This window comes from Podarcis cretensis (assembly GCF_951804945.1).
Source record: "Podarcis cretensis genome assembly, chromosome: 4".
In the NCBI taxonomy this organism is placed as follows: Eukaryota; Metazoa; Chordata; class Lepidosauria; order Squamata; family Lacertidae; genus Podarcis; species Podarcis cretensis.
This window is the reverse complement of record NC_137173.1, coordinates 77,986,641-78,002,898: the sequence shown is the minus strand read 5'-3', so window position 1 is coordinate 78,002,898 and position 16,258 is coordinate 77,986,641. Positions and strand designations below refer to the sequence as shown.

General features: G+C 41.2%; 2 long non-coding RNA genes across 2 annotated transcripts in view; one reads left to right on the top strand and one right to left on the bottom strand.

The window, feature by feature from the left end:
• Nucleotides 1–16,258, top strand: part of LOC307214442 — a 565,797-nt gene that overhangs the window by 710 nt on the left and 548,829 nt on the right. The gene's annotated exons all lie outside the window — the stretch shown is intronic.
• The window catches only part of LOC307214371, a 45,961-nt gene continuing 41,185 nt past the window's right edge, over nucleotides 11,483–16,258 (bottom strand). Inside the window, exons 2-3 of the long non-coding RNA XR_013837997.1 lie at nucleotides 14,129–14,215; nucleotides 11,483–11,750 (exon numbers count right to left, since the gene is read on the bottom strand). This is a non-coding gene — a long non-coding RNA (uncharacterized lncRNA). The remainder of the gene's footprint in view (nucleotides 11,751–14,128; nucleotides 14,216–16,258) is intronic.

Here is a 16,258-nt window from a genome sequence, read left to right as displayed (position 1 = left end):
AGAGCAGGGGTCAGCAAAATTTTTCAGCAGGGGACCGGTCCACTGTCCCTCAGACCTTGTGGGGGGCTGGACTATATTTTTTTTTGGCAGAGAATGAATGAATTCCTATGCCCCACAAATAACCCAGAGACACATTTTAAATAAAAGCACACATTCTATTCATGTAAAAACACACTGACTCCCGGACTTTCCGCAGGCTGGATTTAGAAGGCGATTGGGCCGGATCTGGCCCTCGGGCCTTAGTTTGCCTACCCATGCTCTAGAGATTTAAGTTTCCATTTTGCAAAGCTGGCCACTCTTCCTTGTGCTTTCCTTACTTGGCAAGTTTCCTTACTTGACATAGTTTCATTTTTACTAGATATTTGTCTGCAGTGGAATGTGGTTTATTAACTACCCCAACCTTTAGAAAAACATTTCTGATCATGGGAGATGGGTGAATTTCTCCATTTTGTTTCCCTCAGTTTCTCATTTTCTTTTTCTAATCTTTAATTCAATTCTCCATATTTCCAAAGCAGTTTGCAGAGGTTTTTTTTTTTAAGTCCTACTGGAAATCCATCAGCATTTAGTACAATTTTTTCCTAATATACATTTTTTGGGGTATGCAATATTGCCTAATATGCACATTTTTGCAAAGCACTTTCCCTAATATATGTTAGTTTCACTAACATATTTATATGCACACTTTACCCCTGTATATGCATTTTTCTACATATCACTGGTTTGGAGAACCGAATCACAAAATTCAGAGGAGTGTGAATTTTGAAGGTTGGCTGTGTTTTGTTTCATACATTGCTTTGCAAAGTTCAAATTAGATAAGTTTGCCTTCAAATGGAAGCAGAATTGAATTATTATTTTAAACCAAATAATTTTCTTGGTGAAGCTCAAACTCACCAAGGTGAAACTGCATGGCTTTATAATGTTTTAACTCACTTTGAAATTAATGTTGACTGAAGTTTTGTGTTCAAACTGGGGAAAGCGACACAAATAAAATGAGCCTAAAAGCTACAGCCATCTTGCAACTGTACACTGCAGTCTCCTAAACAGATACTATACAGAGAGCCAAAATATTAACTCTAACACAAACATATTACATTTCATACCTTGGATAGGTCAGTTTACATTTTCCCCTCTCTCTTTTTCCTTTAAAAAAAAACCTTGCTGCTGTGATGTTTTAGATATATTTCCTTACACCTTGCCTCCCCCTGCTGGTTGTGCAAGAAGGAATTTATACAGTCTAAATAAAAGCAGCCAAATTAACAAATGGCCGCAGTTTACCTTAGAACTAAGAAACTCAGAACTGGCTCACTTAGTGCTCCTTAGTTGTCTTCTGCCAAGTGAAGAGCTGGGTGGAAGAAGCAGTTCCTGGCCCAGAAATTGTCTTCTGCTCAGCTTCAGATCTGAAGGTGGAGGAGAAGGTGTTGAATGCAGGGATGAGATGCTATCTGTCAGGCCCATGACACTTTGTGTCATCTGTGCTATGCACTTAAAGCACTCTTATAACACTTGAAACAGTCATGTTTCATAATCCTGAGAACTTTTCTTAAAGGCACCAAGAGTTCTTAGGAGACCCCTGTTCCCTTCACAGAACTTCAGTTCCCATAATTCACTGGGAAGAGGAATTGATTGCTAAACCACTCAGGGAATTGTATCTCTGTAAGGGAAAAGTTGGGATGGGGGGTCTCCTAACATCTCTAAACACCCTTAACAAACTACATGTCAAAGGATTGTTTGGAGGAAACCATGACTTAATATTTATTTGTACATACATACATACATACATAACATACGCCACAGGACTCAAGGCAGAAACAAGACTCGCTTAAACCATAGAAAAGGTAATCTTTTTGAAAAACCAATTGAACATTCATAGAATTAAAACTATATGCATATAGAAAATCTGTCTGTAACATACAAAAAATTACATTGCAGACAGCAGTGTTTAAAGTGGTATATATTGATTGGCAGGTGTGGTCAACATTCACATAGCTGTCTATCTTCAGCTCAATCTGGTTTGGGGATCAAGGTGGGAGCTGTGTATGCACACACTGTTTTCTGAGTATATTAACAATTATCTTCCCTCAGTCCATTGATATTTAATGGCACATCTCATGGACTCAGGTGTGTTGCATTCATGGATAAATGCACTGACATCCCAATGTAGTACGTACTTACTATGAAGCATTATTTATTTTAATATTTATAAATGAACTTAAAATATACCAAGGGCAGCTATAAAAGATAAAAACATAATACCACAATGACAACAGTAAAAGGATCAGTACCATATCACATCTTCGACTGTCTCCAAAAATTACAGATTGTGGGTGACTGTCATATCTCAACAGAAATGTCCCACATGGAAAGCGCTGCTCCGATTTACTATGGAGCAGTTGTCTGATATCTGTGGAACTTGCAGGAAAAGCTCTCCCACAGACTGCAGTGTCTTCTGGGTATATAAAGGATAATAAGGTGGTCTCTCAAGTAACCTGGTTCTCAGTTGCATATTGCCATATATGATAGTACCAAAACCTTGAATTTGACCAGCCAGTGCAAATCTCTCAAGCAGGATGTTATATGTTGGTGGTAGTTTGCCTCCTCAGGATTATGAAATGTCACACTGAGCACAGTTTTTGAAAAGGCAACCCAAATACTCAGTACATTCAGTCAATGCATATGTCTGAAAGACTGCCTCCTTCCATACAGAGGGAACCCTCTTGGTAATTCCACCACCTACAGAAATTTGTAGGTGGGGATGGCTCAGCAGAGGCCATGTTCTGTGGCAGCCCCTAAGTTGTGGAACTCCCTACACACAGAGTTCCTCTGACACCTTGGCTGTACAGTGGTACCTCGGGTTACATACGCTTCAGGTTACAGACACTTCAGGTTACAGACTCTGCTAACCCAGAAATAGTACCTCGGGTTAAGAACTTTGCTTCAGGATGAGAACAGAAATTGCGTGACGGCAGCAGGAGACCCCATTAGCTAAAGTGGTTCCTCAGGTTCAGAACAGTTTCAGGTTAAGAACGGACCTCCAGAATGAATTAACGGAACTCCAGAACGAATTAACCTGAGGTACCACTGTATATAGTTATTGTTTTATGCTGAAAACATACTTCTTCGCCTCTTTAAGTGTATATTTTATACACTCTAGTCTTGTTATGTTATTATTGTATTTCAAATTGCTGTGACCTGCCGTGGGATCTTAGGGCATAATATGGATAATAAATCAGATAACAACAACAACAACTTTTCCAAGAAAACGTGGAGAGGAGCCTTGCACACTGGACCTGCCTCCTTCATGTCCCCCTGTCTCTACCCCATTGGCCCCCCAGGTAGTCAGGCATTCTTCTTCTTTGGCAATCACCCATAGCCAAATAATATTGTCTCCCATAAACACGGTTTTAACAATGAGTCCATAAGTGACTGTGGAGGCCAGTTCTGGATCTACACATCCTTCCACAGTGGGGACATTGGTTACCGGGCAGGAGTTAATCACAGTGTGGATTTGCCAAGCGTGCCTTCAAGTATATAGGGTACCCCACACGGTCAGGAGACCTGTGGATTGGAGTTCCAACATGGAGGCACCTATGCATATTATCGTGAACACACATGGGCTCCCCCTTCAGACTTTCTACTTGGCACATTCCAAACCAGTGGCAATGGGGACACTGGGTGGGGATCAAGTGTGTGTGACCCTGCTCTCCTCTGCATGCATTCTTGGAATACTTTGGGGTGAACCTACAAAGTGAACATGCAGATCTTTCAGATATGGGAGTCCTTCAAATACCAGTATACCAGAAACACGTGTGGCAAAAGAAAAATTTCAATCTCAGACAAAAGTATGTATTCCAGGAGTACTCTCACCCTAGGCGTTCTCACCATAGATGTAAGTCGGGTGGTAAAATGCAGATATGCAGCTTTTCAGGAATGAAAATATCCTACAGATCTGCAGGAATGCAAACGAAAGCAGCATCTGCAATGCTTGTAGAGGAACCTATACCCACAACTGTAGAAAACTTTGCATAAGGCATATATGAACCCCAGGATGTATAATTTTCTGCGTGGCACCAAGATGGGTGGCAATTTACATTAAATTGCTATGTTTTGGTTAAATGGCACCTTAGCTACCAAGCAACTCTTTGAATACTTGTTTCTTTAATTATTATTTAATTTTGTGGTTATGACTGGCTTTCAGTTAAAGAGGGGACTACTGACAAATTCAATTAAATGAAAATAGAGGACTTAATGGTCCATGCTAATGATTCATTTCATACATAATATTTTATCATTTTTCCATGAAAATCTGTAATGAGTGCTTAGCATGTATTAATAAATGCTTACGTTGAAACTACATTCCCGTGCGGTAATTAAAATGGTTTGCTAATAGTATTTGTTTATAAGTGGCTTTAAAAAAAAAGAAAAACAATTTAAGTTTTCTCTCTGATGTTATCATAGCACAAAGAATGGATTTAAAATAAAAATAAATAAATCAGAAGCAGAAAATCTCAACCTAAAACATGCAGTATTTTGCAATACCAACAGGTTGCCTCAGGAAAAAAGTACTTCTGTCCACACCTATATCTTGGTTATAATATATTTTACATGGTTGTTTATTTGTATATATATATATATATATATATTTAAATTATATGGGTGTTTTATGATGGCCTATACTTATATAGACAGCATCTTAAATCTAGACAGCATCTTTAAAAGTAGAGACATCACCTTGCCAACAAAGGTCCGTATAGTAAAAGCTATGGTTTTCCCAGTAGTGATGTATGGAAGTGAGAGCTAATCGCCGAAGAATTGATGCTTTTGAATTATGATGCTGGAGGAGACTCTTGAGAGTCCCATTGACTGCAAGAAGATCAAACCTCTCCATTCTTAAGGAAATCAGCCCTGAGTGCTCACTGGAAGGACAGATCCTGAAGCTGAGGCTCCAATACTTTGGCCACCTCATGAGAAGAAAAGACTCCCTGGAAAAGACCCTGATGTTGGGAAAGATGGAGGGCACAAGGAGAAGGGGACGGCAGAGGACGAGATGGTTGGATAGTGTTCTTGAAGCTACCAGCATGACTTTGACCAAACTGCGGGAGGCAGTGGAAGACAGAAGTGCCTGGCATGCTCTGGTCCATGGGGTCACGAAGAGTCGGAAACGACTACACGACTAAACAACAACAATACTTATAATGCCTAATAAAGGTTTGGCAAAGTAAGTAAATAAATATAAGTACATTCAAGTGCTGTGGGTTCCTTCCGCCTGCTCCAGCCCTCTGCACTGTATGATATTCTGTTCTAGAATATTTCCCTTCCTGCCAATCCTTAGGAGGAATTTATGCAGGGAAGGGAGAAGAGGGTAGTGAGAGAATGGTGAAAATTATGTTCTGACTTGTGCAAATGGAAGCAACTCCCATTTATGCTAAGGCAAAGCCACCACAGAAGACAACCCAATCAAGATCTTTATCCAGTTTTCATTTAAGAAATAACCTGAAACATGACACTTCCATTCTTCTGACCTATGATCTTCTCAATTCCTCTCCTATTTAAATGCACGGCGAGGGTCTGTGCACTCATTTTGGTACAAATGGGAAACTGCCCCAAAGGCGGCCCAATTTGCATCCGTACCAAAAATGAAGGACCGGAGGACAAGGATGGGCAGGAATAAGAATCCCATTTGGAGCTCTCTCTCACTTCCGTTTGTTCTGTTTGGGGATAGGGGCCGCTCACATCTGTCGGCCAAATTAAACGAACCTACCTCTAAAGGTTGCTGTGGACATAAAATAGGATGTATGCTGCCCTGAGCCATTTGGCAGAATGCTGAGGTGCACATTTCTTGAGCAGAATTCTCCAGTTGTGGGCAAAATAATAATAATAATAATAATAATAATAATAATAATAATAATAAAAGGTTAGGTTGGCAAAGCAAGGGGAAAGAAGGGAAAATGGGGGCTGCCCACCAAATAATGGTATAAGAATGCCCCCTTCTCTCCCAGGCACAAGCTGGAGCTTTGCCTTTATTTTTTCTCTGCAATAGTTCCCACTGCTGAATAGGCAAACAGCTTTTTTTTTAAAAAAGGAACAGCAGCATGTCTGTTTGGGAGTAGGAAGGAACTGCTGCTGCAAGGAAGAGTGAAAGTCAAATTCCAGCTGTGCAGAGGGGGAAAGAAACCTCCATTCATCAGATCCTGCCCAAGGTCAAATGCCACGAGGGCCTTATTCCCCGTAGTACGTAAACTTAGGCTATTCGTTTTAATTTGGACAATGTCTTGATTTTCTTTTATGTGAATTCACTGGGTTAAGCGCCCATGCCTTGGCACGGGGGCATAATTTGAAGGATGTTGCCAATGCAAATGTTCGAATATTACTTGGATTTTCCATTTGCAAATGCAAAACTTGGAGGAGTTTTGATCGGCCATGATATTAAAACCCGGTACACTCGTGGGTTAAATCCTCTATGTGTGGGGACTGTTCAAAAAGCGGTAAGAGGGTTCACAGAGCTCTTTATGCATGTACTATGCCACCCCAATCTGCAAGTGGTGAGAGATTCCAGGATTTCCGGGCGCTTTCCTAGGGTTTGTGTTTCCTTTGGAATGAGGCACAACATAGACTGTGGGTTGCTGTCAGCTAATGGTAGCACTGCCTACAGAGCCTCTTCTGATACATATGGACGAGTCTATTACAGGGTCAGGTATTCCTTCAGATATCTAGGCCCAAGGTTTAAATATCAGCAAGAGTACCTAGTATATAGTTTGGTAGCAAACTGGAGGTTAGCGCAGCACCTTCAAAATTGGCGAAATGGGCGACTACTCAGTGGTCTACCCACCACATTCTGTAATAGCCATCACTTCTGAAACAGCTTTAAGGGCAGCCCCACATATAGCACATTATAGCAATCTAGTCTTGAGGTTACCAAAGCATGGGTCACTGCGGCCTGGCTCTGTCTTCGCTGGTAAAAGTCATGTACAGGCTGAGATGTGTGATGTATTACCCTGAGGCATTCATGATTAGCTCTAAATACTCAATTTACCCCATAACTTACATTTCCCCAAATGACTTTTGTTCCCATCCTGTTTTGCCATGGGAAGATTCCACCCAATGTATGTTCCATGTGCCCCTGCCCTCCTTGCCACCCCTTCTGAAGCCTCACTTACCCAGGTGTGGCTTCTGGCAACATCTCACATGAGCTTTGCAAAATCGTGCAAGATTTCACCAGAACCCGGAAGCCGCTGCACCTTCCAGTGTGGTGTAGCGCTTAAGAGCGGTAGTCTCGTAATCTGGGGAGCCGGGTTCGTGTCTCCACTCCTCCACATGCAGCTGCTGGGTGACATTGCGCTAGTCACACTTCTTTGAAGTCTCTCAGCCCCACTCACCTCACGGAGTGTTTGTTGTGGGGGAGGAAGGGAAAGGAGAATGTTAGCCGCTTTGAGACTCCTTCGGGTAGTGATAAAGCGGCATATCAAATCCAAACTACTACTACTACTACTACTACTACTACTCCTCTTCTTCTTCTTCTTCTTCTTCTTCTTCTTCTTCTTCTTCTTCTTCTTCTTCTTCTTCTTCTTTGTTCTCCAGTGGAGGCAACAGCAGGAAGACACCCAAGACGGTGCCCATTGGATTCTGCCACTTGAGGCAGCTGTCTCAGCCTGCCTAATGAACGGGATGGCCCTGCTTACCACTAACGATTATTTATACTCCGCCCATCTTGCTGGGTTTCCCCAGCCACTCTGGGCAGCTTCCAACAGAATATTAAAATACAATAACCTATTATACATTAAAAGCTTCCCAAAACAGGGCTGCCTTCAGATGACTTCTAAAAGTCTGGTAGTTATTTTACTCTTTGACATCTGGTGGGAGGGCATTCCACAGGGCGGGTGCCACTACTGAGAAGGCCCTCTGCCTCGTTCCCTGTAACGTGGCTTCTTGCAGCAAGGGAACCGCCAGAAGGCCCCCGGCGCTGGACCTCAGTGTCTGGGCTGAACGATGGGGGTGGAGACGCTCCTTCAGGTATACTGGACCGAGGCTGTTTAGGGCTTTAAAGGTCAGCACCAACACTTTGAATTGAATTGATAGTCTGCAATTCCTGATTCCCACACAAGAAAATACAACTCCCCATAAGGAAGAGGAGGTGCTTGAATCTTAAACCCAGGACCAGTCTACTTTCAAGAAGCAACAACAGAGATCAGGTGCGGATTTTATTTCCGAAAGCTACTCAGTGAGCGTGGTGTCAAACTGCACCTCAGCACCAAGGAAATATATGTAACAAAAGTGATCTGATCGCCTGCCTTTCTCCCCTCTGCCTCCCCTCCCGCTAGGCTTTACATCCCGAATTTCTACTCCAGTGACTCTGTAGCCAGATACAAACACAATAACGCTTGTCGAGAACTGTGCCTCTCTGTGCTGGCCACCTATAAAGGAGGCTCCCCTCTTCTCTGAGTCCCGGCTCTGCAGTCTGAGCCAGTCCCTTTCTGCATGGCTTGTGCTGGACAATGTTGTACAATCAGGTTCAAAACCTGAGGCCGCCCGGCACTGTCGCACATGTGCAACCTCAAAGGGCGAAGAGAAAATGGGACAAGGCAAGGGTCAGTGACAAGTGGCCGTGCACGGCCGGCGTAGGGATGAAGTGGGGTGGAACAAGAGCAATAGAAACGATGGGGTTTTTTGTTTTCCCAGGCTCCGACGGGAGCTCTGGAAAGGTGCTCCTTCTCTGTCACTCACACAGACCGCAATGCACGCTGCCTTTGGGTGAAAGGGAAGACAGGGCCTGTCATAAAAGCCTGAGTGCAGCTCAGTTACAGACCCGAGGGCAACATGTGCTCAACAACAGAGGATATCAGAAACACTAAATTTGCTAGTTAATGTTTCAGGCATCCATACATTATGGGGTGGTTGAGGGTTGCTGTTGTTTTTTTTTAACCACTACAGAAGGATGACTTCCCCCACCCGCCCTTTTGACAGATTTACGGCACAATCCTATGCATGTTTACTTAGATTAAAGTCCTGTGTTCCACAGGGCTTGCTCCTTTGTAAGTGGGTTTAGGATTGCAGCCTCTATATAGGGAAGAATGCTATTCAGTTCAGTAGGATGACAAAGGATTGTCACAATACGCATGTCTGTGTATTGAAGGCTGTGAGTTAAGGCATGCTTACTTGGGAGTCAGAACAGAGGAGAAATTAGGTTTCGGTTCACACTTCACAAGATAATACACAAACTGAAATTCAGCTGTCCTTCAACATTTGCATCCCCACCCCCCAAATTTAGCAGTTCTATGACCAAACAAAAGCATACAAACTAATAGGGGGAAATGTTCATAAAACGCCTGCATTTCTGTCGGCGTACAAAAATGCATTGAATCTGGGGAATTGCTTGCAAAAATGTGTTTATTAAGAGAAATGTATACTAAAATGATGGTGAATTTTTGTGAGCATTTTTAAAAAATGCAAACTGATGAGGAAATGTAGCAAATAAGAATGGAAAAAATGAAAGGTACTCAAACCCTAAAAGTCTTACATTTCCTTCTCAGGAGTAAGACCTATTGAACATAGCAAGGCTTAATCCTAAGTAAACATGCACAGACTCAGGTGCACATATTGAAATATTCTTTGGAGAAAATATTTCTGAAGGTATTCATTTATGCTAATGAACACATGTGAAATGCAAGCAAGTATCAGAAATAAATGGACTAAGTACAAGTGAAGAAGATTCATAAAACACATTTCAATCAGTCTTTGAATCTATTTTTTTCTGCTCTGTTACAAATTGCATACTTTTTCATTTGGTTTTGTTCTTTAAGCATGAAAAAAGCATGAACAAAGAGCAGATTACAAGCCAGGTGAATTACACGTCTGTTTACAGTTGTGTTGCACAAATCCTATGTATTATTTGTTAAACTATTCCCCAAAGAAATATGTATAAAACTTTTTTTTAATAGATAAACCAAATATATCTGATGACAATCTGTTGGCATTTTTTTATTTCTTTCAGATGTTGAAGGGCATTTCATCTGCTTTCCTTAGATTCATATTTTTTAAAAAACAAAACAAAACTGCAGCTATAGCTTTCTCATCACAATCCATTTGTTTTCTTTTGTACTTTATTGCTTTAATGCTCATCAACTATATTATTTGATTTGATGATATCATTGCAATTAAGAGAAACAAAATCCTAATATATTTGAACTGATTTTTGTTTGAACAGATCTTTTTTAAATGGCTCTGGAAGCATTTTCTGAGAGGCTGATCAAATAAAAAGTTTAAAATTGTATTTAAAAAGCTCACATTCTTTTAGTGTGTGTTTATATAGAGATGCTTTCAGTGATCAACGTATATAAGGCTCAAGTGCCACAAAGCTGGTATATTGGAAGCTACATTTAATGCCTTAGCAGACCCATGACTGGTAATGATGTTGTGCAATTTCACAAATTGTGCTTTTCAATTCACCCTCCATCCATCCACACTTGTCCTTGATTGTTCAAGCCCAAATCCAGATGTAGAGCATGGAGTGCCTGGGGCCAACATAGATTCCCCACATTGTCCTGGTCCTGTTTTGCCTTATGATGTTGCTCCCACAGTCAGTTTCTCAGGTTTCCAAATGTTCCCAGAGATGTTGGTGACCTCTCATCTAAACACTGACATATGGGATGAGGAGGAGTTGCAGTGTAGAAGGGGCTACATTTGTGGCTATAGACTGAGGTCTCCCTCAACAGTTTCTCAGGTTTCCAAATGTCCCCCTGGGTCTCCAGAGATTGAGGAGCCTTCTTCCAACCAGTGAAGATCCTAGTTTGGGCACCACACGACAATCCGCTGAAATGAAGGGCAGAGCCACAGATTCCCCAGATGACATACTTAAAACCATGGTCATCTGAGGCAAAATCCAGTTTCATGGAATACTACAGATGCACTGCAATTCAGATCTTGATAAGCTCTTCAACATAGCTTCATTGCTATCTGGCCAATGGGGAGATCTGGCCAAAAGAACCAAGCCACAACAGTCTTGTGCCACTGCAGCTGATATCAGCGTAAGTTATGTATTTAGTCTTTCAGCAAACCTGTCCTGTACAAATTAAGTACAGTGGTACCTCAGGTTACATATGCTTCAGGTTACATACGCTTCAGGTTACAGACTCCACTAACCCAGAAATAGTGCTTCAGGTTAAGAACTTTGCTTCAGGATGAGAACAGAAATTGTGCTCCGGCGGCATGGCAGCAGCAGGAGGCCCCATTAGCTAAAGTGGTGCTTCAGGTTAAGAACAGTTTCAGGTTAAGTACAGATCTCCGGAACGAATTAAGTACTTCACCCAAGGTACCACTGTACTCGTGTCACTTCAAATTCATAATCCACACTGCAGGAAAGAAGAGGGGATGGCAGGGGTTACAGTTCAGGCATCTGTCATTAAAACTAGAACTGGGTCAAGATGTTTTTCTGAGAAAAGTTCTGAGATTTTTCTTTTTCCTCAAACCCTTAGAAGAAGGCCTCTTTGCAGACTTTTCTCCAAATATTTTTATTGTACTTCATCATTAAAATCATTTGCAATCTGCCCTCTGCTTCAGTGTCTCAGGGCTCAAAATACAGATACATGAAAAATAGCAATATGAAAATGGATAAAAAGACAGGTGGAAAAATATAAATCACAATAAAATTAAATCACAGGGATAAAACCAAAAAGCAGCAACAGCAAATGCAGATTACTCTCAGCATCCAATGCACCTCAGGGCTCCCCAAAGGCCTGGACAAACAGATGTGTCTTCACCTAACAACAAAAGAAAGAAACAAAATAAAAGTGTTGAAGTTAGAGACACCTGAAACAACCAGTCCATTACTCCCCCGCAGACATTGGTTTGGCACCTCCTCTGCTTCTCCTGATCCAGATAGTAGAGAAAGACAAAAATATATATGCCAGACCCTCCAAGTGTCCCTGTTTTCTAGGGACGTCCCTGATTTGATCCCAGAATTTGATCCCACTTTTCCTTAGAATGTCCCTATTTTCATTGGAGAAATGTTGGAGGGTATGGAGTTATCCAACCCCTGAACCTTCTGAAGGCAATCCTATATGTTTAATGTTTTATTATGTTTTTATATATGTTGGAAGCTGCCCAGAGTGCTGGGGCAACCCAATAAGATGTGTGGGGTATAAATAGTAAAATTTTCATTATGGAATGGGATGTCCCTATTTTCACTGGAGAAATGTCAGAGGGCATGATATCTACCATCTTTTGTGATGAACACCATCTCCATTCCAACACTGCAGAACACTGCCAACACATTTGCTGCTGTTGCCACTTAGGCTCCAAATATATGAAAGAGTGCCTCCTTCCCTAGAGACCCCACTTAGGTGTTAAGATAGCAGATGGTTCACCATCCTCAAAAGTGTGAGGTGGAAGTGGCAGCCCAGGACAGAGCTTTATCTTCGGCAGCTCCTAGGTTGTGTAATTCCCTCCCCACAGAAGTGTGTCTGACACCTGAATTTCTGCCATTTTCTGAAGACATGCCTATTAGCAGGATAATTTCTATTCCCCCTGCACAAATCTGGATAAATGGTCATCTCATTCCAGTGTCCACAGATTTTGTGCACAGTAGTAACTGGAATATGCCGAGATTTCTAAAACTTTTCTGTACCCATTTATTTTTACATTAAAGGTTTTCAGGTGATAAAAGTGCTTTAAAAAATAACAACTGGAGGTTGTTTTTATCCCTTGCACGGGTAGTTCGATAGAAATAAATCCTAGAACACAGAGCCGGCGCTACTTTAAAGACGAGCTCTTCGTTTATTTAACTTGGGAAAGTCTTGTGTTTGTCTTTCTAAACAACTCTGTGGAAGTGATTCCCTGAAGACGGAGGACTTCAAGACTTGCACTAGACTAGCATCTGAGAATGCTCAGCCATCCTCCGTTTGCCCGTTTTAAACAATAAATTACCTGTAGAGCAAAAACGACAAACAGTACATACATTATGCATATACTGTGAGAATCGTGCCCCATGAAAGGTAATTATATCTTTGCATTGTTACATGTAAAAATAAGTTTCAGTGGGGATGTTTATAGCCAAAAGAAATAGACTAGTAATGTTAGAGGATGTAAGCTGACTGGAGCAGCATGTAATACCCACTTATGCAGCTAATTAATCATCATGATTAATTGGAGCAAAAAGAGGGATAGAATACCTGAGTAAACCAAAATTGCTTGGACATAGCAGAAAGGTCTGCAAGATGTGTGTTTGTGTGTTTATGTGTATTATAAGGATCACTGCGGCTGAGGCGGGTTGTGAAGCTTGAGAAAAGTAGCAGTTGCCCAGCAAAAAAACGCTTTTGGCAACTATTGACCTTTGAGTTCCTAACCTAAAGGATATATAAACACCGCAATGTTTTTTGGCAGGTTTTCCCTGATAACCTGCTGGAAGAAGCAGAGAATATCCCGAAGCCATTTTACATGCACAATTTAACAATTATGCGGTCAGGGCAGGGACGAAACTGTTAAGCTGCTGGGCTCTGACTGCAGATGTTTGGAACCTTTTACTCGCTGACAAAAGGAATGTAAATCCTTACCCTGCGTGATGAATATCGCAACTAACCTGTTCCAGCACCACCACCTCCCAACCACCCAAATATAATGCTAAATTGGGGGAAAAGGCAGAAAGATTCACAGAGATGGGAGATACCGAAGGAATTAGAATAAAAGCTGTTCAGCTCAAAGGATTAACCTGTGTTCTTTGCCTTCACACACCACCATAATGAATTGGTAGCTCCTGGGTGCATGACCAAGGATATCAAGGTCTATGCTTAATGCAGAGGTAGTCAATATAGTGCACTCCAGATATGGCTGGTTGACAACTCTACTTCTGGTTCAGTGGCTGCACTAGGAAATATCTCAGGTAATTAGTGTTGCCTGGAATCAAGACCTCCCAGTACCTGAAAAGATCATTTCTTAGCACAGGCACCCCCAAACTTGGCCCTCCAGCTGTTTGGGGACTACAACTCCCATCATCCCTAGCTAACAGGACCAGCGGTCAGGCATGATGGGAATTGTAGTCCCTAAACAGCTGGGAGGCCGAGTTTGGGGATGCCTGCCTTGGCAAATAAGAGAACAGAGCTTCTTCAAGCACATCAGGATCCTCCAGAATTATGAATCGCACCTTAGTGGTTGTAGTTATGCAGACATTCACACGGAGATGAATTCCATTGGCTAGAGACCAGGGAAAGTTGGAGTCACTCAAGAACGACTGAAATAATAATAAAAAGATACACTTTCATTAGCTTCTGATGAGATACAGCTTCACAGGGGCCAAATTTTAAAAAACCCAACAACTTCTTCTTGTTGTTGTCTTATTGGGTATTTTACAAAACTGAGCACTTCCGACATGAGTCCTGCAAGCTGTGGTCTAATGGGAACCAAGAGTGTAGCAAGGTTCTCCTCTTCAGATTCAGACTCTACTGTAAATAGGATTTTGAGATGAAATCCCTTGTTGATCCCATGAAATGACACACTATGTCAAGGAGCGTTGTGCAACTTTTGATTATTTTTTATACAGGTACATTTATGTTAAAAATGTTGCTGCAACTTAGTTGTTCTTTATCAAAATGTTAGCTTTTTTGTGTAGAACTAAGATTTGCTCTCTTCCAAGAGGAGCAGCTTCCAACAGGGGAAGCCTATTTAGTACTAAAGTACAATTATGGGTCGAACTTCACCTGACGACTATCTTTGTATTATTACTTGTGTATCATCCTGATTTATTTTGAAGTACAGACTTAAACACAGCAGCCTTACTGATGCTCCATCTATCATCTCTCTCTCTCTCTCTCTCTCTCTCTCTCTCTCTCTCTCTCTCTCTCATCTATCTATCATCTATCTATCTATCTATCTATCTATCTATCTATCTATCTAATCTATCTATATCTATCATCTATCTATCTATCTATCTATCATCTATCTATCTATCATCGATCCTATCTATCATCATCTATCTATCATCTATCTATCTTTATCTATCTGCTATCTATCTATCTATCTATCTATCTATCTATCTATCTATCTATCATCTATCTATTGCCAAGGATAAAATGTTAATAAACTAAAAAGTTCATCTGGATGATCTTAAACAGGACTAGTTCAATTTTTTTGTCAAAAGGACTTTCCTCACTTTCCTGATCATTTTTGTTGCCCTTTCCCACTGCACTATACAATACACAGTATTCCAAGTGCAGCTGCATCATAGATTGGTATTTTCAGTATTATGATATTTGCAGTTTCATTTTCAACTCCTTTCCTAGTCATCCCTAACAGGAATTTTCCTCTTATCCCTTTGGCCACATCTTCATCGGTCACCTACCCACTATGATCCTGATGTCACCTTCCAGTCAGTCACCACCAGTTCAGACACCATGAGTGCAAATATGAAATGGGGGGGGGGGCAGGATTTTATACTTACTTACACTGAATTGCATTAGTCATTTTAATGCCTTTTCACCCAGTTTGAAAATATACTTTTGGTATTCCTGATAATCCCCTTTTGTTCAGCCTGTACAATTTGCTATCATAAGCAAGCTTGGCCACCTCACTGCTTGCAATTACATATATACAGGATTGCAGCCTAAATCCTCCTACTTTTGATAGAAATCCTAAAATTGTAGAAAAGAAGCTCCTTGTGCTGGATATTGCCAGTGAAATCAAGACATTGTTAGCCCTAAAAGGGCCCATTCTACATTAAAATAATAAAATAAAATAAAATAAAATAAAATAAAATAAAATAAAATAAAATAAAATAAAATAAAATAAAATAAAATGGATACACTGGAGATCTTATGTGTATTTACACTGAGTATAATAGGCATGGGCTTCAAAAGACATGCATAAATCTAGCATGTAAGTGGTTGCATTAATGTTCTTATCTGTGAGGCTGGAGAGCTCTTTTTTTCTGCACATGTAAATATTTCTCTAAACCGAAAGACAATAGCAAAACCCAGTAAGTGTTCCCTGCAGACTGAAAAGTAATACAGTAATACCTTAAAAGGCACTTTCCCGTTTCCGTCCTTCTTGAAACCACCTTGGTGGGAAGGCTCAAAGGATAAATATGACAGAATTCAATTATCTGTGTCAAGGAAGCACTTTCAAATGTATGTGTGTGTACACACAGAGAGACATGGGGAGGAGAGGGGACTCTGCCCCTCTAGTCCAGCTGCCAATCCCTGCCACCCCCCACCATGGGAATTCCCTAGATTTCCCCCTTCCCAGCTCATGGACTACTAAGCCCATTTTGCCCCTTCCC